This window comes from Myotis daubentonii, chromosome 16 (genome assembly GCF_963259705.1).
Source record: "Myotis daubentonii chromosome 16, mMyoDau2.1, whole genome shotgun sequence".
NCBI lineage: Eukaryota > Metazoa > Chordata > Mammalia > Chiroptera > Vespertilionidae > Myotis > Myotis daubentonii.
In genome coordinates this window covers 16,107,564-16,135,207 of record NC_081855.1, presented here as the reverse complement: position 1 = coordinate 16,135,207, position 27,644 = coordinate 16,107,564, and the positions used below count along the sequence as shown (strand labels likewise).

At 48.0% G+C, this 27,644-nt stretch overlaps 1 protein-coding gene across 1 annotated transcript in view; it reads left to right on the top strand.

Moving 5' to 3' along the window:
• The first annotated feature begins 20,345 nt into the window (after positions 1-20,345).
• Positions 20,346-27,644, top strand: part of NTN1 (netrin 1) — a 193,604-nt gene continuing 186,305 nt past the window's right edge. Inside the window, exon 1 of the mRNA XM_059668642.1 lies at positions 20,346-20,431. The gene's annotated coding sequence lies outside the window, so the exon portion shown is untranslated. The remainder of the gene's footprint in view (positions 20,432-27,644) is intronic.

Sequence of the window (27,644 nt, the reverse complement as noted above, 5' to 3'; positions counted from 1 at the left end):
CATTTATGTTTCAGCGCTCTGAAACTGTCACCAAGGAAACCCCAAATGCCAAATCCAGTGCCCTCATTTCTTACCTCACTGTGGCATTTGATGCTACCCCTCCTTGAGAATTATCTCCCTTGACTTCTCCTCTTCTGCCTCTGACTAATATTTCTGTTTTCTTTTTTCTGGCTTCATTTTATGGCAACCCTAGGCAACATTTTTTAAAAATATATGTTTTTATTGATTTCAGAGAGAGGAGGGGAGAGGAGGAGAGGGATAGAAATATCAATGATGAGAGAGAATCATTGAACAGCTGCCTCCTGCACACCCCCTACTGGGGATTGAGCCTGAACCCGGGCATGTGCCCTTGACCGGAATCGAACCCGAGACCCTTCAGTTCGCAGTCTGATGCTCTATATGCTGAGCCAAACCGGCTAGGGCTACAACATTTTTTATAACTCCAACATCACTGCAAAATATACATTTAAAAAAAGCAAAAATTAAATGTTGCAATTCTTTCAAACTTTTGAAGAACTTCCCATTTCATTTTCCTTGTTACTAAAACTTAAAAAGAAAACGACAGACCACAGTTTTCTATGATACAAATATAAAAATCTGAAATAAAATAAGCACAGCCTAGTCAGAGTGGCTCAGGTGGTTGAGCATCATGCTGTGCACCAAAAGGTTGCCAGTTCGATTCATGGTCGGGGCACATACCTGGGTTTGATCCCCAGTTGGGCACATACAGAAAGCAACCGATCTCTCTCTCTCCCTTCTTCTGTCTAAGCAAGTCCTTTGGTGAGAATTAAAAATAAATCTGTAAGTAAGTACAAATTGTATTCAGCCTTTAAGATAGTAATATGCCGTGACAAAGTAGAGTCTGGTCAAGGAATGCCAGTGTTTGAATGAGCCTAAAGCGATTCCGGCATATTCAATGGCTCAGTTGGACTGGTTGCCCACCAGCAACAATGGTGGGAAGTCAGGGGCCTGCCAGGAGGGGTTATGGTGGGTCTTGGGTTGCAAGATGCAGTGTGGTCTCCAGTGAAAGCTCCAGCCGGTCAACATAGGAGACTTAGGATCTGACTGATCAGTTGCCATTTTAAAGTTCAAAAAGGACATTTGGGGAAGAACCGATGAAGGTGGGGGCCAACCTTCACCGCCCCCCAGTCCCTCCCAAGCAAGTCCACTGATGCTTTACTGGTAGTGGTGTGACCGCTGTCCCGGGTCAGATCAGATTGGTTCTTGATCCTCATGGAGAAAAGAGCTTCAGGCAACAGCAAAAGAGTAGTTTCCATTAGGGTCCTGGAGAACAACAGGGGGGCAGGGGGACACAATGAAGGAAGCTTTGAAGGAAGCTGGAGGACTGAGCAGGAGTCAGAAGCTCAAATGTCTCCAAGAGCCAAACAGGTCCAAGTCCTGCACAGAACTGGTGAGATGGTGCTCACTCACCTGTCTTATGTCATCTCATGGCAGCTTCCTTTATACGCTGAGCCTCCAGAAACGAGCCCTGCTGAAATGCCAGTCCCTTTCCCCCAGTTCAAAGGTTGCCTCTCCCCACACAGCTTTTGCACATTCTTCTTCGGATTTCTTTTCTGGAGGCATTGTGCGTTGTACTCTTTCCACAGGCACACTTCCTATATTACACAAAAAGGAATATTCTTCACTCCCGGCAAGAAATGTGCCTCCTCCCATTTCTCTTGAAGCATATATCCCTCTTGGCCTCTTCTATTTTTCCACGTTTGCTAGAGACATGATTACAAGAAATATTTCACTCTTACCTAATTCCAATATATAAAAAAACAAAAACCAATTGCACAAATACAAAAACTGGCGACTGACCCCTGACCTTGATGTCTGGGAACAATAAGGTTTGGAAAGGATGCAAATGAGGAGCCCGCTGAAGGAGGCCCCCCTGGGAAAAGCCCGGCTTCAGCCCCGTGGAAATGCAGAAGTGATGTGGTCAGACTTTATAATTTTTGAAGAAAACCAAAATTTGGAACTCTTGATCTGAAATTGCCTGGTTTGTAAATGCAGGAAATTCAAAAGAGTGTTTTAAAACTCCTCGCAGGCCAAGCCAGACGCGGCCTACTGGCTTCCAGCGTGTGACATCTGGTCTGTATTGTTCAGGTGGGAGCTGCAGCAGCGAGCTCTGAGTTATTTCTGTTAATGTGCGCTAATTTGTTCCCACTGGCGTGGGAGACCGTTTATGCGAAGGAGGGTCAATGTTCAAAGTTTATTAATGTTGTTCATCATATGAATGGGCCACCGGAGAACAACTGCATCATTAGCCTAATAGGATGCACCCTGATGAGAACTCCTAGGGACTAGGAATAAAAAGACTTTGTCAGGATGATAAATGTTATCTCAAGCCCACAGACCATATGATAGCTGGTGATGACCAGGAATGGAGAGCAAATATAGTTCTTTGGAACAGAGGCAATGCTACAAAAACAAGGAGCAGAACAAGGATGGCAATAATGTCAACAATATTCTGAAATTTAAGGGAAAACAATAAGGAAACATAAATAAGAGACATAAATTTGGGGAGGAAGAGTTATAAATTTTGCTTATGATTATTTGCAAAAGATATGATAGTCTACCTGAGAAACCCTCGCTAATGGATTGAGGAATGTTTACAAAGAGTTGTAAAGTAGCTGTACACAAAATTATATGTAATTCAATGGTTTTCTATACACCAGCAATGACCAAACAGGAAATAAAATGCCACGGATTAGGAAATTCACCCCGGCAACAAAATGCCACGGATTAGGAAATTCAAGGAACCCAGAATAGTCAAAATATCTAGAGAAAGAAAAATTGGAGGACTCGAACTCTCTGATTTCAAAACTTACCGCAAAGCTACAGATAGACATACAATCAGTGGAGTATAATTGAGAGTCCAGAAATAAACCCTCCCACTTACAATCAAATGATTTTTTTAGCAATGGTGTGAAGACAATTCAAAGGGGGAAAGGTTGTTGCTGACATAATTGGATATCCATATGAAAAAGAGTGAAGTTGCATTCCTAACTCACACCACACATAGAAATTAATTCAAAATTGATCAAAGACCTAAATGAAAGAGTTAAAACTATAAAACCTTCCGAAGAAAACAATGGTTTTCTTGAATCAGACAATGGCTTTTTAGATATAACCTCAAAACCACAAGCAACAAAAGAAAAATTAAATAAGATGTGCAGTATCGAAACAGAAAACTTTCGTGCTTCAAGGACACCATCAAGAAACAAAAGACACCCCACAGAATGGGAGAAAAATTTTGCAGGTCATTCATATGATAGGGGATTTCAATCTAGAATATATAAGTAACTTCTATAACTCAATAATAAAAAGACATAAATACATTGAAAAATGGACAAAGGACATAAATAGATATACAAAGGAAGATATACAAAGGGTCAACAAACATTTGAAAAAATGTCCAATGTCATTAGCTATCAGAGAGATGCAAATCAAAACCACAATGAAATACTACTTCACATCCCCTATAATCAAAAAGGCATATAATAAGAAGTATTGATAGGAATGTAGAGAATTTGGAACCCTCACATATACATTGCTGATGGGAATGTAAATGGTGCAGCTGCTTTGGAAAACAGTCTGGCAGTTCCTCCAAAAGTTAAACAAGAAAACCATATGACCTAGCAATTCCACTCCTGGGTATATACCCAAAAGAAGTGAAAACATATGTGCACACAAAAACATATACACAGATATCCATAGCTGTATTATTTACAACTAGAGGCCTGGTGCAAGGATTCGTGCACCAGTGGGGTCCCTCGGCCTGGCCTGCACCCTCTCACAATCCGGGACCCCTCGGGGGATGTCGGACTGCCGGTTTCGGCCCAATCCTCGCAGGCCAGGCTGAGGGACCCCCGGTGCACGAATCCATGCACCAGGCCCTTACTATGCATATAAGATCTTTGTTTAATCTCTTCCCGCCCTCCCCCCTCCCGCCTTTCCTCTGAGATTGCCTCAAGTCTGTTCCATGTTTCCATACCTGTGCATTGAGCATCTGCCCCCTGGTGGTCAGTGCTCATCATAGCTACCAGTCAAACAGTCAAATGGTCACTTAGGCTTTTATATATATAGACTAGAGGCCCGGTGCACAAAAATTAGTGCACTCAGGGGGGGCGCGGGGGTGTCCCTCAGCCTGGCCTGTGCCCTCTCGCAGTCTGAGACCCCTCAGGGGATGACCACCTGCTGGCTTAGGCCCGCTCCCAGGGGGATTGTGCCTAAGATGGCAATCAGACATCTCTCTGGCAGCCCGGCAGCCCTTGGGGGATGTCCACTTGCCAGCGGGGAGCAGGCCTAAACTGCAGTCAGACATCCTTAGTGCTGCTGAGGAGGCAGGAGAGGCTCCCACCACCACTGCTGTACTGGCAGCCATCAGCCTGGCTTGTGGCTGAACAGAGCTCCTCCCATGTGAGAGCAACCTTACCACCAGAGGGCAGCTCCTGCATTGAGAGTCTGCCCCCTGGTGGTCAGTGTGTGTCATAGTGACCATTCATTCCCAGTCTTTCTGCTGTTAGGGTCAGTTTTCATATTACCCTTTTACTATATAGGATAGAGGCCTGGTGCACGGGTGGGGGCTGACTGGTTTGCCCTGAAGGGTGTCCCGGATCAGGGTGGGGGTCCCGCTTGGGTGCCTGGCCAGCCTGAGTGAGGGGCTGAGGGCCGTTTTCAAGCTGGCGGGTGACTGAAGCTCCCATCTCTCCGTTTTTGCTTTATTTTATTCTGGGATTTATTTACCTTCTTTGGCTGTCACTGGAGCTGAGAGCTGGCTTTAGCTCTGAGGCTCAGCTCCAGCTCTGAGACCTCGGCTGCTGAAAGCAGGTATCTGGTTTGTTTGGGTTCTATAATTGTAACACTGTTTCGGTCCTGCTCACTCCAGCTCTGACGGTTGAAAGCAGGTTTCTGGAGTTTGTTTAGGTTCTATAACTGCAACATAGTTGCTTAGAGTTGCAGCTCAGAGGCCGGCAGTGGCAGGCGGGGAACCTTGGCTCCCTCCATCACTGGAGCTAGCAAGCCTCCTGTTCACTTCAGCTGCCTGGCTGCCGGCTGCCATCTTGGTTGGCAGTTAATTTGCATATCTCGCTGATTAGCCAATGGGAAGGGTAGCGAAGTTACAGTTAATTACCATGTTTCTCTATTATTAGATAGGATAGCCAATGGGTGGAAACACCACAAATGCCCATCAGCTAATGAATAGATAAATAAAATGTGGTATATTTATACAATGGAATATTATTTGGCCACAAAGAGAAATGAGGTACCAATACATGCTACAACACAGACGAACCTTGAAAACATGGTAAGTGAAAGAATCCAGTTACAAAGGACCACATACTGTATGATTCCATATATATGAAATGTTCAGAATAGACAAATACCTAGAGACAAAAAGTAGATTGGTAGTTGCCTAGGGCTAGGATGGTTGGAGAAAAGTAGGGAGTGAATGCTAATGGGTATGGGATTGGGGGTGAGGGGAGGAGGAGGTTAATGGAAATGTTCTAAACTGACTTTGAGGATAATTGCACAACTCTGAACATGCTAAAAACCATTTAATTATTTTTCTAAATGGGTGAATTGTATGGTGTGTGAATAGAACTCCATAAAGCTGTTATTTAAAAACTATAGGCTTTATTATGGGAAAGAAAAGAAACCTTGCATAAATGTAAGGCACTTAATGTTCTTGGATTCTAAAATTGTATTATAAAAGATACCCATTCTTCTCCAGTTGAGTATATAAATGTAATATAGTTTCAATCTATAGCCAAATAAGGCTTTTTTTTTTTGGAGGGAAGAATATTGACAAAATGATTTTACATTTCATCATGAAAAAGAATTGTGTAAAAATAATCAAACTACAGAGTTAAAACACTATAGTACTGATATAAAAAGTGTAACAGCTCAATGAAGCAACTTGATCTGTCAGAAACAAACACAACTATCTGAATGAATTAAATATATGATAAAGGAGATAAGATTGATTATCCAATAAATGGGCTACGACAATTAAATAACCATTAGGAGAAAAACACAATTGTGGTTTCAACCTCAAATCTTACACAACAAAAAATTCCTGACTAATTAAGGATCCATATGTAAAAATTCAAATAAAACAAGAGAAGTTTAGAAGAAATAAAGGAAATGTGTATATATTGTTGGAATTGTAGGTGGCCTTTCTTTGAAAAATAAATCTTTTTTGTTGAAAGTATTACATATGTCACCTTTTCCCCCCATTGACTCTTTCTAGCCTGTAGCCACCCCCATAGATGGCCTTTTAAAACATGACACCAAAATCGGAAATTATGAAGGAACTGATTAATTTGAATATGTAAAAGTAAAATAACTCCTGTACATAAAAAATTACCATAAGCATTAAATTAAAAGGCAAATGGCATGCTAGGGCAAAATGTTTACAGCAAATAACAAGGGTAACATCCTTAATATAAAAACTTACATCTGACCATGAGGCAAAAATAAAATAAATTATATTACCCAGAGTTCTCAAACATTTGGAGACTCAAACACAATGGGAAAAAAATAACACCCACAAATATTCAACAGAGAGAACCAAATAAAGCTAAAAAGATGGTTCTTTGAGAAAATAAAAACAAATCTGCAAGATAGATAAGAAATAGAAAGCATAAGTAAATAATATTAGGGATGAAAAGGACATAATGAGAGGTACAGGGAAAATTATAAAAATAGTATAATACAACGATCAACTTTATGCTGAAGAATTTTAAAACTTTGATGAAACAGGGATTTTTTTCCCTATATATAAAAAAAACTTTAATAAAACCAATTCAAGGAGAAATAGAATGCCTACAATTTCATAACTTGCTAAAACATTGAAGCAGTAATTAAAATCTTTTCACAAAGACTGTCCCGGGATGAGGACACGCTTCAGGTGAGTTCTAGCTGACTTCCAAGGAACAGATCATGCCAATCATGTACTAAACCCTTTCAGACAGTTGACGAAGGAATAGCCCCCAACTTATTTGATGAAGGCACCAAACCTTCGTATCCAAACTCAAGAAAAACAGTAAAAGAAATTAGAGGCCACTCTTACTTGTGAACCTAGATGCAGAGATAGTAGGTGGTCAAAACAGATGAGACACTTGGATTTACCCGGGAATGCAAGAGGGTAATTTGAACATTAGAAAAGCCGGTGGCATCATAGCAACAGTGTGCCGTGTGATTATCGATTGGATGCCAAAGCGGCATTTGGTAAAAGCCTCAATTTAGGAAACTAGGAATCGGACTTCCTTAACCTGAAATAAGGCATCGACCAAGTACGTGTAATAAACAACCAGCTTTAGTGAGGAGGCAGCCTCTTTAAAATCAGGCACAGGCAACAACATGGATCAGTGGTTCTCAACCTTGGCTGCACATTAGAATCACCTGGGAATGTTTTTAAAATCCTGATTTCTGGGCCTCCTCCTCCGGAAATTCTGTTTCTTTGTTACTAATGTTGTGGCCCCACCCCATAACAAAGAAACAGAATTTCCGGAGGATGAGGCCCAGAAATCAGGATTTTAAAAGGATTCCCAGGTGATTCTAATGTGCAGCCAAGGTTGAGAACCACTGACATAGATGAAGCTTGGAAACTCTATTCTAAGTAAAAAACAGCCAGTTACAAAAGACCAGCCCAGCTGGTGTGGCTCAGTGGTTGAGCACTGACCCGTGAACCAGGAGGTTCCTCATCCTGGATACTGTGAATGAATTTATGTGCAATTGGCATCATTTCTTAAACATTTGAAAGAGTTTATGTGTAGTGCCATCTGGGCTTAGAGGTTTCTTTGTAGGATGTTACAGCTTGATGAGGTATAACTGACATACAGTAAAGTGTGCATAAATAAAGAGTACAACTTCAGAAGTTTTGCCCAATGTATAGATGCATGAAAATGCATCACCACAATCCAGATGATGAACACAACCATCAATCCCCAACGTTTCTTTGTGCCCCTTTTTAGTCCCTTCCTCCCACCCAACCCGTTCCAGGCAACCACTGACCTACCTTCTGTCACTATAGATTAGTTTTCATTTTCTAGAATTTTAAATAAATAAAATAATACAACATGTATTCTTTTTTTCTCTCTCTCTCAGGAGTGTTTTCCAACACCAACAATCAATTCTCTAATTCTCTTAGCACCAACTGGATGTTCAATAATTCAGTTCAGTTCTGACACTCGCTACTGAAGTTAGCACCGACACCACAACTTAAGCGCTCAGCCCACAAGACTGGCCCCAATTTCAGACACCAGTCACAAGTCCCAGGGTCCCCATACTTCTGGCCAACCCACTATAAGTTGGTATTTCTCACAATCCCCTTCTAAGTTTTGATAATTTGCTAGGAAGGCTCACAGAACTCAGAAAGGCACTTGGCTTATGTTTAGCAGTTTCTTATAAAAGACACAACTCAGGAACAGTCATACTGAAGAAATGCATAGGACGATGCATGTGGGAGGGTGCCCGGAGCTTTCACGCCCTCTGCAGGTGCACCACCCTCCCAGCACCTCGATGGGTTCCCCGGCCCGAAAGCCCATCAAATTCTGTTGTTCAAGAGTCTTTACAGCCCTGCCTGGTGTGGCTCAGTTGGTTGAGCATCAACCCACGCACCAGAAGGTCCACAGTTCAATCCCCGATCAAGACATATGCCCAGGTTTGGGGCTCCATTCCTGGTGGGGGATGTGCAGGATGCAGCTGATCCATGTTTCTCTCTCATTCCTCTCTGTCTACAATCAATTAAAAATTTTTAAATGAGTTTTTATGGAGCTTAATCTACAGCCCCTTCTTCCCCTCCCTAGAGGTTGGTGAGTGGGCCTGGAATTTTCAACCCTCTACACACATAATCTTTCCAGTGACCAGCCCCATCTGGGGCTCTCTGGGGGTTAACTCTAGGAAAGAGAGAGGGTTATGATCAAAGAGACGCCCGGGGCAGGCTTGGGTGGGGTGGGGGTAATGTTTTATTTCTTGGTGGTAGTTAACACATTTTATAATTATTTATTAAGCTGTGCAAAGAATGCTGTTTTTCAAAGTTCTTTGAAGATGGACATCTTGTGCCTTTACATCAACAGACACAGCAATGTGAAACTCTTCTTAGACCTGGAAGCCATTTTCTCTCCTTAATAAAATTCTACCTACTTCTGTTAGACCTTGTCTCACCATGTTGTCCTATGCTTTCCTCAAAAGACAACCTCATCCCCAGCACTGCTGGCGCCGGGGAGGGGCCCCACTGCCACCCTCATGCAGGAACACCAGCAGGATTTGGAGATTCCAATTTTTGATGTCTCAGCTCAAACCACTGTGTCAGCCATGCATGGCCTAAGGCAAAACCCTGTAGTCATCACTCCCCCTGCACCCCTCTCTCTTTGGTCCTGGCTGCCCTGACTCCCATGCCTGCACCATGGCTCAGCAGCAACCCACTGAGGCCAATGAACCCCATTTCAGAATAATGGTTTCAACCCAATAAGATAAAATACATAAGACTCCAAAGGAAAACAATGATACTGAATTTCAGCATTAACATGAATTTTTTTAAAATTGGCAATCCAGTAATAGCATGCGTGCTTCTTTATTGGTGTGTTAAATAACACGGTCCGGTGGCAGATCTAACAGCTGGTGTGCTTGTGACTTAGCGATCAATGAAAAGGAGATTTCAAGTTATTGGCAACACCTGTAATGGGAAATAAAAATAACTGTTCCTTGCGACAAAGTCCAGCTGCTGTTTGTTGACACTGTTATGATTTGTCGCGTGTGTTCATTCTTAAAGTAAATCCTACATTTCAGTGAGAGGCCAGTGAAAATTAAGGGGTGTATTTTTGCCCCCTAAGTTCAGCGACTCCAAGAATCCTGGAGTGGAGGGAGGCTTGCTCCCACTAGGGGGCGCTGGGATTTTAGAAAGCGGAGCTAACTCCTCTGTCTACCCAGGGAGAGTCAACCACCAGCCCTTTCCCTGGGTGCTTGGGCCTCAGCTCTCCCAGCCGCAGACCTTCTCTTCCTCAGGCTGACCCCCACCTGTGACCCCCACCTTCCTCACACACACCCTGTTGACAGGGAGGTACAGCTCTTGGTGTAACACACAGAAGCGTCCTGGGGACGAATCACCTGCCAACCAGCACTCAGAGGGTTCGCCAACAAGGTGGGCACCCCTCAACGCTGCCCGGGTCTAGGCCCTTGGCTGTGACAATGTCCTCACCCCAGGTCCACGCAGCCAGCAAGACCTCACAGGAACAGCACAGGCTCTGGTGCAGGCCGGCCGCCTAGGCCCTGCCATTTCATTGTTCCTGCTGTGGCTGGTGGGAAGCCAGGGCTTCTGATGAAATCTCAGCAGGGCCACTCGCCTTCTGGAAAGTTCTCTCCTCATACCTGGGGGCCCCTCAGGAGAGAATAATGACCTGTGTGTTGCCTGCACCTGGAGTGGTGACGCTGTGATGGTCAGAGCTGCCTGTGGCTGCAGCTTCCCGCACTAATCCCGCCCAGAACGAGCGTGGAATTGACTTCCTGCAGGAGCAGAGCGTCTGCTGCTGTCGTTCTCCATGTACAAAGCAGAGGGAAGTGTCAGCTCTCGCCGCCCGCCTCGTGCTCCCGTGGGTGCTGGAGCTGGCTTTGCAGTCACTCGAGAGGCCGTGTGAGGAGAGGCCAAGAAGCAGACTCCAGACAACCTGCCGGAGAAACCCCAGCCCTGCCGCCCACGGAACATGTCACTTTAGGCGAGTCAGTCAACCTCCGTGCCTCCAGCACCTCCTCTCCAAGGTGGAGATGGTAATAGTCCTGAGCTTATAAGGCTGTTTGTAGATTAAACGACATGTTACCCAGAAAGCACTTAGAGGCGTGCCTGAGTCACGGTAAGTGTCAAGTGAGATTTTGCTGTTATTAATAACTGGCATAAATGTTATAAAAGAAATAACACACTCCAGCTATTGCTTCTCTCCTTAGCTCCGCTTATCCCAAAATCCATTCCAGTTTCTTCCTCCCTTCATGACTTGTTTTTATCTGAGAAATGAGTGTTTTCCCCCCAAACTCTCCCAGCCCTCCCTGTTGCTTTTTCTGGGGAGAGCAGGGACGTGAGCACAGGAGATGGAGCCCAAAGACCTGCTTCTCGTCCATGAGCCTCCACCAGACATGTTGGGCCCCTTGGGGTTAAAATGTGGGTTTCATTACGATGCAGGATGGTGAGGCCAATCCATCAGGAGGCACCTGCTGCTGAGAAGATAGTTGGCTACAGTTCCAGGCCTTGCGGGGCCACAGCGGGGGCAGCAGGATCAGTCGCGAGGCATAGGAATGAAGGGAGAACGTAGCGAGAGCCTTCTTTGTGGTTTACATGGGAAAGACAAGGCAGGGCAGGCTGAGCCAGCTCAGGACTGGCTAATTTGAATCCGTTCAGCGGGCTCAAGGGATGTCTCTGATTGTCCCATACAGGGCCCTGCGGCAATTAGGACGGAGAGATAGTGGCCCAGCCTGGGACAGCTTGGGTATGTATGGGCCCTGAATCGGTTGGTTCGCATATCAAAGGCGTGTTCCCAGGGAAGTGGTTTGCTATCTTTAGGAATTAGAGATAAACCCGAGGAGGCCAGTCCCTCCAGAATCAGCAAAGCCCGGATGCCAAAGCGCCAAGGATGCAGAAAGTCAGCAAACATCGTTGATTCACCCTTCTGCTGTGATGTGGATTCATCAGTCTCTTTATACATGCCAACGTATATATCTTTCTAATAGGACCATGACTTTTTAAAAAATATATATATTTATTGATTTCAGAGAGGAAGGGAGAGAAGAGAGAGAGAAACATCAATGATGAGAGAGAATCATTGATCAGCCGCCTCCCACACGCTCCACACTGGGGATCGAGTCCGCAACCCAGACATGTGTCCCTGGCCGGAATCGAACCTGGGATCCTTCAGTCTGCAGGCTGATGCCAAACCAGTTAGGATGACCATGACTTCTGATCTGATATAGAGGTTAAGGCTGCAGTCTCTGGGAATGATATCACCAAGAGAGCAAAGTAGGAGACCCCAGTCTCTGTTCCCTGACAAAGACCCACAATTAGACAGCCATCCACAAGCAAAAATAGCCCTGGGGGAGTTCAGTTGCTTTAAGAAGCATTAGTCCCTCCTGCTGTGTGTCTGCATGCTGCTGGCTGGCCCGACCCCTGTCACCAGCCTCTACTGCTACGTGCTTGCCCAAGGGGAGACGCTGCAGTGCACACCTGCAGCCAGGATTCCCACAACCACCAGCCTGCCTGCCGTTGGTGCCAGCCCCGGCTGCTGGCCTTGGCCCCGACCACAAGGTGTTTGTGTCTGCAACTGACCTCTGCCACCCATGAGCACCTACAGCTGATCCCCACAGTCCATCGTACGCACCCACTGGCTCCAGCAGCAACTGCCGCCGGCCTTGATCTCTAACTGCTGGACCTAGAGGCACTGCTGCGGACCCCACAGCCCTGGCAGCCACTGTGGATGCCCTGATACACTCGCCAAGAACCATGCGGTGGTTGATGCTGTGGACCCCAGTGGCCTGAGCTGATGAGACATCATGCCCGCCTCTGACCTGGAGCATCCACACACCCCTGCACGTGGTGACCTGCACCACCAGACCCAGGTCACAGCAGCTCCAGCATTCTCCACCCACAGGCGAAGGTCTTTTCCTACTGAAGCCCGTCTGTGAAATCTGGAGGAGGCGACTGCTTCTTCAAATGTGCAGACACCTGTAGAAGGCTACAGGGACCATGAAGAATCAGGGAAACATAACACCACCAAAGGAACCCAGTACATTTCCAATAACTGACTCCAAAGAAATGGGGACACATGAATTGCCCAGCAAAGAATTAAAAATAGTTGTTCTGAAGCTGCTTAGAGAGCTACAAGAAAACCAGATAAACTCTTTGTGAAAACAATGCAAGAACGAAGAGGTAGAAAACATAAAAAAGAACCAAACAGAAATATTGGAGCTGTAGAACACAATGACTGAACTAAAGAATTCAACAGAGAGCTACAACAGCAGACTGGACCAAGCAGAAGAAAGAAGCAGTGAGTTAGAAGACAGATCAATTTTAATTATCCAGTCAGAGGAGCAAAAAGAAAAAGGATGGAAGGCATCTGATAAGGGGTTAATGGTCAAAATATACACGGGACTCACACAGCTCAATAGCAAACATAAAAATAAAAAGCAACACCACCACCACCACAACCCAAACAATCAGATTTAAAAATGATTTGGTTCAGTGGATAGAGCATCGGCCTGCCGACTGAAGGGTCTCGGGTTCGATTTTGAACAAAGGAACATGCCTGGGTTGTGGGCTCGATCCCCAGTGTGAGGCACGCAGGAGGCAGCCAATCAATGATTCTCTCTCATCATTGATGTTTCTCTCTCTCTCTCTCTCTCTCTCTCTCTCTCTCTCTCTCTCTCTCTCCCTCTCCCTTCCTCTCTGAAATTAATTTAAAAATATTTTTTAAAAATGTGCAGAGGACTTGAATAGCCATTTCTCCAAAGAAGACATGCAATACAACTGGCAAACAGGTACATGGAAAGATGTTCAACATCCAAATCAAAACCACAGTGAGATACCACATCACACCTGTTAGAATGGCTATTATGAAAAAAGACTAGAAATAACAAGTTGGCAATGAAAAAAGAATGTAAATAAATAGGTGCAGCTACTATAAAAAACAGCGTGGAGGTTCCTCAAAAAAATTAAAAAGAGAACTATCGTGTGATCCACTAATTCTACATCTGGGTATATATCCTTAGGAAATGAAGTCACTACTTCAAAGAGATACTAGTATATGCATTCCAGTGTTCATCGTAGCATTATTCACAATAGCCAAGACATGGCAACAATCTAAGTGTTCACTGACAGATAAATAAATGGGTAAAGAAAATGTTTGTTTATTTATTTACTTAGTGGGAAATCATTAAACCATAAAAAAGGAAGGAAATCCTGCTATTTGCAACAACATGGATAGTCTTAAGGGCATTATGCTAAGTGAAATAATTCAACAGAGAAGGACAAATACTGTATGATCTCACTTAAATGTGGAAGCTAAAGAAGCTGAATTCATAGAAACCAAGAGTCGAATGGTGGTTGCCAGGGGCTGAGGGGTGCGGGGGGAAAGGGAGACTGTGGTAAAGGTTTTCAGGTATAAAATGAGTAAGTTCCGGGGAGATGGCGTACAGTACTGTGATTATGGCTAACAATACTGTATTTGTTTCCTCGAAAGGTATTAGGAGAGTAGAGCTTTAATGTTCTCACCACAACAAAAACAGTGACAACAAAATGGTAACTGCGGGGAAACATGTGGAAATCAATCTTATTGTGGTCGTCATTCCGTAACATGGTTATGTATCAAATCTTCACATCAGATACCTTGAGCTCACATTATGTTATATGGCAATTATATCTTGATAAAGCTGGGGGGGGGTGGGCAGGAATGTTTCTTTAAAAATCAATATAGTCTCCAGAGTCAGATGACCTGGGTCCAAATGCTGCCTCTGTCGTTTTGAGAAGGTAATTAACCTGTCTGTGCCTCGGTTTCCTCATTTGTACAACAGGGCTGGTAGCATTTTATTTCATAACATTGTGGGCATTAGGAGAACTGATACTGAACAGCTCTTAGAACAGGTTGGGTACATCGTGAGTGACCTATAAATGTCGACTTTTACGATTTCTTGGTCCCATCAAGCCGCCTTCTGACTCAGCGCCTTCACCTGTGCTGCTACTGCCACCAGAAAGGCTCCTCCCCACTCTCTTCACCTGCATAACACCTCACCCCTCAGATGCCAACCGAAACGTCACCTCCTCAGTGATGCCGTGTCCCAGCCCGCCCCAGCCTCTGTTATAATCGCTCACAGGGCTCCTGTATTCCTTGAAATGCTTATCGTAGTTGCAATCCCATGGCTGTGTATTGGTTCACTGATGCCTGTCTTTCCCATCAGGCTGTGAGCCCTATGAGAACAGGGACGGTGCCTACCCGGTTTCCACTGTACCCATAGTGCCTGGCGTACAGGAGGTGCTCAATAAATGTCTGTGCGCTAGATAAGTCACACAGGCTTACGCTGCAGGTGTGTGGACGGGTGCCAGGGTGAGAAGCCACCTGGACTGTTCCCTGAAGAGCAGATATACAGAGTCATAGGCTTCTGACCCTTTCGTTTGATATGGGAAGGCTTCTGGGCTCTTCTGCTGCCCTTTTCAGACCCAAGAGTCTGGGAAGGAATTCTGGAGGCAGCCAAACCTGTGTAGTAGATGACCAGCTGGCCCCGAGACATCAATTGGCAGAGTGATGGAATGTGTGCAGAAACACGCAGCTGCCCTGCCCAGGAAGATCCCGTCCTGGTTTGCTAAAGCAGCTGAATTCCAGGAATACCAGCGGGAGATTGGGTCATGTCATACCTGCCTCTCAAGACAAACAAGCTGACAGTCTGGGCAGGGTAGGGGGGCGGGGGGAGGGGGAGGTGCCCGCACTGCTGAGAGAAAGGGAGGGCCAGATGCACAGACCGGAAAAAGCCCCATAGCAGGTGGAGGTGGACATAATTGATGGAGCCCAGGGAGCGAGCCTGTACATGCCAACTTGTCAAAACCTTGTCCCGAGGAGCCCTGGGCTCGCTAGCCCTTCCCCGAGAAAGCAGAGAAAGGATAGCTTGCGATTGACATGCCCAGCAAATGGAGGGCAGGAAATTCTCACAAACCAGGGGCTTGCTCAGAGGCCCTGGCCCCTCTGGCTAAAGTCAGTATTATGTCTGCGCTGATGGACTTGCCATCTGGGTCTTAGGAAAAGCTCGAAAAAGACCCCTCCGTTATTCCCGAGATTGGCAGGAGAGGCCAGCCTCTCCCAGGCCTCCCCTTTCTGGACAAAGAGCTAACAGAAGGGGGATGGGGAAAGCCCCACCCACAGCCTCTTTCTCTCTGGAACGGCTTTGCGTCCCGGCTCTAGTCCCAGATGAGTATATCTGTGTGCATTAGAGAAAAGCAAATGCCCTTTACAAGGTGAGCCCTTTAGTAGCCTGAGGGCCCACTTGCTAGAAATGGCCACAGCAATTTTGACCCCGGACCAGAGGCTCTCAACGGAGATGTTATTGTTCAGTTGAAAATCTGTGGCGAAGGGGTTTTGACCGCCACAGTGACTGGGGAACTCTTACTTACTGTTCAGTAGGCGGGGACCAGAGGTGCCGGCCACCTATGCTGCACTCAGGGGACAGTCACGCACTTCACGGCTTTCCATACAACTTTTAAAGTCCCACTGGACGTTCATAAAGATGAAAAATCATCTGTGCCCAGAGTCTACCTTTATTTTGTCTGTGAATACAAAGGCATGGTTTGGTTTTTGTCTTGATGAACAACTCTAACATGCACTAACATTTCCAGGAAGGTGACTTGCCCAAGAGCTGCTGGCCACTTGGAAAACATGGTGCTTTCGGCCACGCCACTCAAGGTGTTCGAGTCGCCAGAACGACACACCTCTATCAGACATCATTTGTTCTTGGTAATTCTTACTTATAGATGGAGGCATGCAATGATTGCCTTACGTCGGCTGATGTCGCTGTGCCTAAGCCTTTACATATTGAAATGCATGTTATTTTACTAGATGTGACGTTATTTATTTGTTTTTTCTTCCTCATATTACCTTCAGGTCATTATGTTGATATGAGGGAGAAAATTATGCGTCGGAAAACTATGTTGTCCATAAATGTCATTTCAGGGTGAGGAAGGAAGGTGTTACAAAATGCTCGAGATAAAGAGGAGGAGGGTGCGGGGGGGGGGGGGGGACACTCACATATGTGTTTCACTGCAGGACATCAGCTGGTACGCAGGTCATGTTCTACCTTCACCATGCACTTTATCTGTAGACATGCACTGGCTGGCTTCTCTGTGTTGGAGAAAATTTTGTCCAGTGAGTGGCACTGAATAGAGAAATTTGGTGTATTATAGGTGATCTTGCTATAGGTAGCTCACCGATGGAGCCACAACAACAGCACTAGCAAATGATTTGCATGGTTTATCACAGCCCAGGGTTAACTGTGCAAGGGACCTAACTGTGCAAGGGACCGAGGGCCATTTCCGTTGCCCGAAGTGTTGCGCCTACGCCACCTAGTGGGACAAGGGAAAGTAGCAGGCCTGTAAGAAGTTCACTTTCATTTGCAGATGGTTAACAATAACTGAATAATATTGTCAACTAATGCTGATGGGGTGCCTATCACAGACTACCATTTTATATATATTAATTTATTTATTCTATGCACAATCCTTATGACATAGGCACTTTTATCCCCATTTTGCACATCAAGAAACTGAGGCACAGAGAAGGTAAGTGGCAGGGGTGGGATTTGAACCTGGCGTCTGCCTCCACGGTTGCTGGTTTGAACCATTGTGTTATGGCCTTGCAGGGCTCCTATGTTGGGAGACACTGTTCTGAGAGTGAAAAACTATACTGAGTGTGTAGGGCTACTGCAGCCATTTCTCTCAGGGCAGGAGGATTGCCAAGAGAGGAAGAAGAGAAAGTTAATGCCTACGTATTAGGACATGGTAAGAACCAGAAGACTCTTGCCTTTGTATGAGCCATGAAAATCTTTGTGCATAAGTGGGAGGGGGTGTTTCATTCTTTTGGCAGGCTGTAGCGCCCTGAAATGGCTACACCCTCAATTACGTTGTGAGCTTCATGAGGGCAGAACCCACATCTCTTGGTTACCTCAGTATTTATTCCAGTACCTGACATGCATTGCGTGCTCAATAAGTATTTTTCATATAATATCTGCATTGAGACAGAATTCACATACCATACAATTCATCCGTCTAAAACAGCCGTGAGCAAACTACGGCCTGCAGGCCGGATCCGGCCCGTTTGAAATGAATAAAACTAAAAAAAAAAAAAAAAAAAAAAAAAAAGACTGTACCCTTTTATGTAATGATGTTTACTTTGAATTTATATTAGTTCACACAAACACTCCATCCATGCTTTTGTTCCAGCCCTCCAGTCCAGTTTAAGAACCCATTGTGGCCCTCGAGTCAAAAAGTTTGCCCACCCCTGGTCTAAAATGTAGAATACAACAGTGTTTCATATATTCACAGGGTTATGTAACCATCATCACCATCAATTTTTATCACACCGAATAGAAAACCAGTCTTACCAACATTCACTTCTCATTGTCCCCACCCCCACCCCCAGTCCTAGGCAACCACTAATCTACTCTCTGTCTCTTCGGATTTGCTTGTTCCGGGCATTTCATAATAAATGGAACCATACAACATGTGACCTTTGGTGGATGCCTTCTTTCACTTAGCATGACGTTTTCAAGCCTCATCCGTGTGGTAGCATGTGTCAGCCCTTCCTCTTTATGGCTGCTATGACCATTTGTGTACCAGTGCATGGACTTATGTTGTCATACCCAGGAGTGGAATGGCTGGGTCACATGATAACTGTACGTTTCACCTTTTGGGCTCTGCTAGACCGTCTTCCAATGGCTGCACCATGTTTTTTCATTCCCACCAGGAAGGCATGAGGCTTCTAACATCTCCACCTCCTCCTCAACACTTGGTAGTATCTGTCTTCTTTTTTTAATATATTTTTATTGATTTCGAGAAGAAGGAAGAGGGAGAGAGAGATAGAAACATCCATGATGAGAGAGAATCATAGATCGGCTGCCTCCTGCACGTCCCCCACTGGGGATCGAGCCCACAACCTGGGCATGTGCCGTTGACTGGAATCGAACCTGGGACCTTTCAGTTCGCAGGCCGATGCTCTATCCATTGAGCCACACCGGCTAGGGTGTCTCTGTCTTTTTATTACAGCCATCCTAGTTGGTGTGAACTATCCTTGTGGTGCGGCTGTTGCTTTTTCATCATAGACGAAGAGACTCCAGGACTGTTGGAGCTGATGGGACCGCGGCAATCATGGAGCCCACTTCCTTCATTTCACAGGAGAAGCAGTGAAGGGGAAGAGAGAAGGGACCCACTCAAGCTCCCAATTAGTAAAGGAGGCAGTGACAGAACCTATATCGGGTTTTTTTTTTCTTCCCCTTTATAAGGCAAAGAAAACTAAAGACAGATGTCTAAGAAGGATGAGAGACTGAATTATAGTATCCTCTAAATCTAGAAGTTTCTGCAACTATAAAAATCAGAAGACAATGAATCAATGACTAATAACATTTATGGATCCTCCATGTGTCTTAGCCACAGAGCAAAGTACGCACTTTTCATTCGCTTCCCGGCTTAGTGCTGGCAAGACCCCTGCCTTACAGAGCCTGTAAGTGTAAATAAAGGTGTTTTTTTTTAAAAAAACCTCTATCCCATAGCCTCTATCCCATAGAACCCTAAGTCTATCTAGGGTCTGTGTATAAGTTAACAGAGACATTCTTGGACATGCAATGACTCAAAAAGTCCATCCTCCACGCACCCTTCCCCCAAAGGTTACTCGAAGTAGCATTTCGGTTGTGTGAGAAATTAATCAAAATAAGCAACTGAAGAATGAGGAAGACATTTATAATAAAAGAAATGGCAAACAATGAAGAAATGGGAAAACCACATTAACTACGAATGCAATCTGAAATCTCAGTACAAATAACAGAAATAATTTTTGAAAGAGAAGACAGATGATGTAAAATAGTAAGAATGGCCTGAGGTCGCGGTTTACCCCTGTAGTAGGTGAGCTCTGCCGCGGGTCCCAGGGCCTCAGGCGGTGGACTCCCCACCCTGAGCTTGCAGGAGGCAGGGCAACAGGTTTGCTCAAGCTCTTCCAGGCCCACTCCTGCTTCTCGCCTGATGAATGCGGAGTCCCTTCGTCCTCCCCTTGGCTCCTCTGAAACTTCCCTGTCTCGGGAGAGTGAAGGACACATTTCCCTAGATTTCGGGGGCGACCGTTCTCTATAGCCTCAGTCATTTCAGTGGTGATGGGAGGAGGCCTGCACTCGTCATTTAGATCAAGGGAGAGAGGACCAGTTTGACACGGACTTGAGGCGCTTCCTGAGACGATGACGTGGGGAGGGGGGTGGGGGGACACATCATCGCAGGTCCCTGGACAAGACTCCTCAACCTTCTCCGGCCCCTTCCCCTACTGCCCCAGCATGACCCCCCTCCCCCCAATAGATGTCTCCATCCCCAGGCCCACCGAAGCTAGGGTGGGCAGGATGGCTGGCTTGCTCTTGGGTATCCGTGTGTCCCCAATGATACCCATGCTGTCCCCCTGGGCTTCTGGCTCAGCTCCGCGGGAGACGGCGCGGCAGGGCGCGGAGGGGAAGCGAGGGGCTGGGATCCGCCCGGGGCGGCCTGGGAAGCGGGGTGGCCGCGGGGGTGAGGAGCCGCCCCAGCCGGGTCGGCCTGACACCACCTGGCGGAGTCTCGGGGAAGAGTCTTAAAGCGCGCGCTCCTCGGCGCCCCGCGCACTCCAGCGGGAGCCGCCGAGCGCGCCGCCCTCTCCCACCAGCGCCTCCGGAGGTAAGTGCCGAGCGCCGGCCGCAGTCGGGGTCCGGTGGGGGCGGCCCCGCGCTCGCCAAGCCCCGGCCCGGCTTCGGTGGGAGGGCGGCGCCCAAGTTTGTTGGAGGCCTCGGAGGGCAGCCGGAGCGGCGCGGTGCCGGGGCGGGGATGGCGCGGGTGGCCGCGAGCTGGGCCGTCTGGGGCGGTCTTCCCCGGCGGGGCTCCGAGGAGACACCCGCGCGCGGCGCACGCCGGCGCCCCGGCAGCGCGCCCCGAGCACTTGGCGCGCTCTGGCCGCGGTCCCAGCGAGCCCCGGCCGCCACCCGCTCCGCGCCTTGCCGCCCGCCCCGGTCCCTCTGCAGCCCTCTCGCCCCGCGGTCGCGCCCGGTCACGCCGGCGGATCGTGCTCGGCGGCCCGCCGCGCCCGCCCCGGCCCCGCCGCGCCCGCGCCCCGGGCCACCCCGCCCGGCCTCAGCGCTGCGCCCCTCGCCTTCCCCACCTCCAGCCGCTCGCTCTTTTCACACCTCCCAGTGCCCCGGCCCCGGCGCCTGATTCAGCGCTTAGTAATTAATTTGGCGTTTCAGAATGGTCACCGGGCTGGATAATGGGCGCATTCATCCCCCGGGCTAATCCGAACAGAGGTGGGAAGAAAGGCTTTCACAGACAGAAAATGCCATTCGCCGAGCGCTCAAAGGGGCTGTCACTCCCGGAATAAATCGCCGCCGCGCCCGCCGGCTTCCCTGGCCATTTCCATGCAGCGCGGCCCGCGCCGCGGACCCGCCGCCTCGCCCGCCCGGCTCCCGGGAACCAGCCGCTCGGGTGCCTCCGACGGGAAAGTCGGCGAGAGCGCGACCCGGGGCAGGGGCTGAGGGGGAACGAGGAAGGAGGGACTCGGTTCAGGCCGCAGGGGACAAAGAGCTTGATTAGAAAATCAAATGCCAGACTCGGAGGAGGCGATGCTAATTCGAGGCGCGGACGTTGGAGCTGGGACTTGGGGGGAGCCTTCGTCCAAAAGCCAACGGCTCCTCGCCAAAGAGAAGGACCCGCGTGGTCCAGGGCGGTGCTAGGGTGCCCGAGGCCACGCGGCAAGTTTCTGGGTCTCCCGAAGTGTAACCGGAACCCAACGCACCAGCACAGGTCCCGGGAGCGGGGCGCACGGTGCAGCCCCAACCCTCTCCAGCTGTTTAAAGCCGGGTTCCCGGCGGCATCGGCTCTGTCGCTGGTGGGGCTGGGGAGGTGACGCCGCGGCCTCCTGCTGGGACCCTAGGTGTGCCCCAGGGATCAGCTGAGGGTGACGGCAGCTTTATCCTCTGACCTCTTCTTGACCCCCGGGTCGCCCCAAGAGTGTCAGGCAGAGCCGGGCCCCTTTCCTGGCGGCAACCCCGCCCTTTAGCGAAGCTGGATAGAGCGCCCCAGCGGCAGCCCTGACCCAGCCTCAGGGAGTATCCAGGGTGCCGCTCCAGGCACTGATTTTTCTGCCCTCGGGGCTCACCGCGTGCCCACCTGGCGGGGCCCAGTGGGACCCCATCTGGGGAAGAGAAGTAGCTGTGTGGTTGGTTCTAAGTTCGAAGCTCAGCTTGGTTGAGAGGCTGGAATGAGGAGGGAAGCAGCTGGTCAGAAGGGACCTTCCTGGAATGGCCAGACGGGTGACCCAGCGGGACAGGGGCAGGACTCCCATGCCACTTGCCGACTTCTGAGCGGAAGGCACACCTCCTTCGAGTCTCACTTTCCTTGTCTGCGAAGCAGGAGTGAAATGGGACCACATTGGGCTCCAAGGGCAGGGCCCTCGGTAGACGGATCCCACACACCACTCACACCCCCAATCAGCAACCCAGCCCGGGCCCCTGGCATCTCTCCAAGTCGTCACCAGCACCGCTCCTTGGAGCTCTAGGGACTCCCCTGCTTTCCTCAGGCTGCTTCCACCCATCTTTTCAGCTCCTGGGTCTGGTGTCCAGCTCTCCGTGAAACTAAACATGCTAAGAGCTGGAAGGGGCCTTTCAAAGATTCCAGGGCCATTGTACAGACCGTGACACTGAGGCCTGAAGTGGCTGCCAGTGTGAGCCAGCTTGTCCGAGAACTTGAACTAGCATGGGTTTCCCAGCAGAGTGGATCCCAGCCCCTGGCCCCACCACCAGGGAGAGCTTCCCTAGGCCTGGGGAGGAGCTCAGAAATCTGCATTTAAACAAGCTTCCTGAAGCACTTAGATGTCCCTGGATAGGGACTGTATTTAGGGAAATGCATCCCAAACTTTCCCCCAGCAACTCCTTTCCTCCCAGGACCACAGGCCCAGCTTTCCTTGGGGCGGGGGGGTGGGGGTGGGGGGGTGGATATGTCCATCAGTGGCACAGTCCTGACTGTCTCCTGTCCCTATTGGAGGCCCGTGGTGGGTGGAGTCTACGTCTAGGAGACACCTCTGGATGCCTGAATGTGCTGCCTCTGAGGAGCAGCTGCAGGTGAGCTGCGCCCGCGCCAGATGAGGAACAGTCTGAGTGGGCCGCAGACTCCCTGGACATTGAGCCCCAAACCTGGGGGCCTTCTCTTACCAACACACGTTGACAGCTGGACCTAACACTGTGCACCACAGGCCCCACACAGACAGTACAAATATGCCTGGAGGGCCCCTTAGCAAGGCAAACCCTGCCCACACCAGGGACAGAGCGGCCGCCATAGGGGATCCGTGCCAGTAATAACCCAGGTGCAAGCTGTGGCCCAGAATACCCAACACCTGCCCCTCCACCATGCTGGGGCTCAGAGGAGAGGAGGTGGGGGGCAGGGGGAAGTTTGGAAGAGTGTGTGTGTGGGGGGGGAAGCTGTAAGAACAGAGAGGGGGCAGGGGAGGGGACGAGTCCCTATTTATGTAAGCCGTTTGTAGCTGTGGATTGTAAAACTAGGCAGGATTCTCTGGAGTAATTCATAGTGTTTGGACAAGACAAACATTGTTCTGCTTTAAACAAACCTCCAGAAAGGTCAGCCCGGTTCATCCTTTTGCTGCAAGTTGCTGAGACTATCCAGATGATGAGAAAATCAGATCTTAGCTGAGGGGCCCGGGCAGGAGGCAGTTGTCTCCTGAGCCCTTTGGATCCAGGGTGAGGGCACTCGGTCCAGGGAGGGTCTTTAGCTCCGCTGAGAAAGGCTGGCTCCCACTCTGGAGCGAGGAGACATGGGTGTGTGTGTGCGTGTGTGTGCGCGTGTGTATGTGTGTGTGTGTGTGTGTGTGAGACAGATGATGAGATCTGGATGATGCCAAGGAACATCCAAGTTCTGGAGCAAGGCCAACATGTCCTGCATTGTGAGTCTTCTGTATGGGGGTGAAGAATTGATGGGAAACGAAGGTTCGTGGATACAGAACCAAATTAGACCCACTAAACCCAAGCCAGATGCATTCCCGGGTACCAAGAAATCACTGGTCCTTACATACGGATGCATTGGCTGGGCCCCTCTGTGTTCATTTAGCAAACATTTTTTGAGTGCCTACTATTTGCTAGGTGTTGAGTGTATGGTATTGAGCAATAAAGATGTGTACCCAGTCATTGGGCCTATATTCTGGCTTCCCAACCCCAGCCCCGTTTTCCCTAAGCAGATAAACTCACAATTTCACTTCCAGCACCTCTACTACCATGGTTGCCTCTATAAGCCCCTGGCGGAGACATTTCCATCTCCAGACTGAGCCTGGCAGCCATACAGTGTTCTGTAAGCATGAGCTGTCATTGTGACTATGATTATGACTGTGATCATAGACTCCACTCTTGAAGGATCTACCTGAGCCCAAGCTGAAGTGAATACGTTTTGATAGTTATTATGCATGCTCACTGACTTATTATGAGTTAGTAATGGGTAACGTGCTATTAACACCAAGTCCAGTCTTTCTGTAGTACTAGTTGTCACTGTCCTGTACATGATCTTCAGTTGCCCAGGGCAGCTTGTCATCCCCTCAAGAGGGTGGTGTCCCTGTGGTAACCTGGTGATGGTAGTGGCACTGGGTTATCTGGTTCCATACAAATTTATAAAGATTATATTTGTTTAGGGTTTTGGACACTTCAGGGTCTTTTGAATATACTTTTTTACTCAGTACTCCTGATATCCATGGGAGACTTGAATGGATGAAAAGAAGGAAGGAAGGAAGGAAGGAAGGAAGGAAGGAAGGAAGGAAGGAAGGAAGGAAGGGAGGGAGGGAGGGAGGGAGGGAGGGAGGAAGGAGGGAAACAGAATACCATAGACTGGGTGGCTTGAGCAACAAACATTTATTTCTCATTGTTCTGGATGCTGGGAAGGCCAAGGCCAAGGCCAAGGTGCTGGCCAATTGGGTTCCTGGTGAAGGCTCTCTGCCTGGTTTTCAGACAGCTCGCTGCCTTCTTGCTGTGCTCTCACATGGTGGAAAGAGAAATTATGTCTCTCACATCTCTTCTTAAAAGGGCACTAATCCCATCACTGGGGATTAAGGCTTCAATAGACATAGTCATTTAGTCCATAGCACCCACTGTCTCAGACGTGTGAAGGCCAGGAAGTGTACATGACTGGAGTATAATCCAAGAAGTCTTCTTGGTCCTGCGCCATCCTGCCAACCACCCGAGGAGCTCTCTGCAAACAGGGCTAGGAACCTGGCTCCCCGGGAGACCCCATAACCAGGTGCCCAGCGAGAGGCTAGGCTAGGAAGTAGCGTCTAGGCTAGGTCATGTCTAGCCAGCCTCTGTCTAGTTTCTGGCATCCGTCTTGGGGCTAGAATGGTAGCACCTTCGCCTGATGTTACCATCAGTGAGAGGTCCCCTCCTCCCCCCCAAATCCTATTTTCCTTTAATACCTTATTGTAAATCATGTTCTTACCCAATCTGTTTGGAATCAATGGTCCGTGTCTGTTTTATCCTGTATCACCTCTTGAAATGAAACCCTTCTAAATCTTCTCCCTGTGTGCTGTGAAGACCTGTAACACCTTCTTTTACTATTTGGGGATGATCAGCTGTTTTACATAGCTGAGTTTGCAGGTAACAGAAGATTGCTCCTTGAAGCATAGAAACTTTTTATGTAATAATATTTCATGAAAAAAGTTTTCCCATCAAAATCATGATCTTTTTTCCACTGAGGTCAGCAGGATTGAATATATAGCAGGTGTCCCCTAAATGTGGTTAAATGGGTGACCCACCACCTATTCTGATGACTCACAGCCATCCTTAGGAACATCAGCTCCTAGGCAATTCGCTCAGCCCCCCTGCCTCAGTTTCCTAACTTGTAAACTGGGGAGCACTGGATGGATGCTCTCTAGGAGCTCCTTCTATTCTTCTCTGTCTCCACTGGGCTCTAATACAGCAATGAATCTGGGGGGGGACCTGTGTTGAGTCCCTGGGTAGTGGCTGGGTTAGGTTCTACTGTCAGCTGTCACTTCTCAGTGTAACAATGTTCAGCAATCACCCATGCCCCCAAGGACCCTAACCTGTGGTTCTCTGTGACGCTGGAAGAACAGAAGATGCCTGACCTCAGCTAATAGACACTTCTAAGTGAGGCGCTTCTGGCTCCCTTATGGACTAAAGTCCCTGATATTGTGACTCTTCTTCTCTCAAATGCTCAGGGGGCTATTGACTGGCTTTTGGAATATGTTCAAAATCATATTCAGGAACCCTGGCCTCCAGAAAAGGGGGTTTATAATACCTAGTATTAAGAGCAGGCTCTTGGCAAGCTTATGTTGAAGGGCTGAACACAGCATTGTGGGAGGTAAAGGACAGTGAGACATGGCCACAGCTCATGAGAAGACCCAAAGGAAGACTTCACAAGCATTTTAAAACTAGAGTGCTAGCATTCCCTCTTTTTGTTCCTTTCATTTACCCCAAGCTCACCTTTTAATATTTGTAAAGAACCCTCTTTAAATATATATCTATACTAATAAAAGGGTAATATGCTAATTAGACCGGGTCAACCGGCCATCTTCCAGACATCTGACTTCCTTCCAGACAAAGCCATGGTGGTGGGAGCCAAGGCAGAAGCAGTTAGGGGTGATCAGGCCAGTAGGGGAGGGCAGTTGGGGGTGACTAGGCCGGCAGGGGAGGGCAGTTGGGGGAGACCAGGCCAGCAGGGGAGCAGTTAGGGGTGATCAGACATGCAGACAGAGGTGGTTAGGGGCGATCGGGCATGCAGGCAGAGGTGGTTAGGGGCGATCAGGCAGGCAGGCAGGTGAGTGGTTAGGAGCCAACTGTCCCAGATTGCAAGAGGGATGTCCGACTGCGGGTTTAGGCCCAATTCCAGGGATCAGGCCTAAACTGGCAGTTGTATATCCCCCAAGGGGTCCCCAATTGGAGAGGGTGCAGGGGGAACCCCCCGCCCCGTGCACAAATTTTGTGCACTGGGCCTCTAGTGTGTGTGTGTATATATATAGATATATATATATATATATATATATATATATATATATATATATATATATATCCCTGATTTCAGAGTGGAAGGGAGAGGGAGAGAGAGAGACAGAAACATCAGTGATGAGAGAGAATCATCGATCTCTCCTGCATGCCCCAACTGGGAATCGAACTGTGACCTCCAGGTTCATAGGTCGATGCTCAACCACTGAGCAACACCAGCTGGGCTGCAAGGGACCCTCTTAATTCTGGCGTTTCTGGGTTGTTAGTGTATTAGCTTCTTGTGGCCACAAATTCCCACAAATTGGGTGTCTTAAAACAACAGAAATTTATTATTTCACAGTTCTGGAAGCCAGAAGTTTGAAATCACTGTCACTAGATTGAAGTCAAGGGATGCACTCTCTCCACAGGTTCTGGAGGGGAATGAGTTTCTTGTCTCTTTCAGCTTCTTGTGGCTGCCAATATTCCTTGGCTTGTGGCCATACCATCCTATGACTCTGTCTTCACCTGGCCTTCTCCTCTCCTATCTGGTCAGATCTCCCTCTGCACTCTCTTATAAAGACACTTGTGATGGCATTTAGGGCCCACCCAGATAATCCATGATGATATTCCCATCTCAAGATTCTTAATCGCATCTGTAAAGACTTTTTTTGGTCATATAAGGTAACGTTCACTGGGGGCAGGGGGCAGGAATGCCCAGTGTCCTGTAATGGGCAGGGCTGTTCTGTCTGGTGAAGAATTTTCTGATCCGGAATGCCAATAGCGCCTCTGTGGAGAAATAATCTTAAGGCAATAGTTTGTATTCAATTCCTAAAATAGTATTTTTCAACCTTAACTGATAACCTTTTATCCTATGAGTATTTTAAATTATTTCTCCCTGAGTGCACCACCTT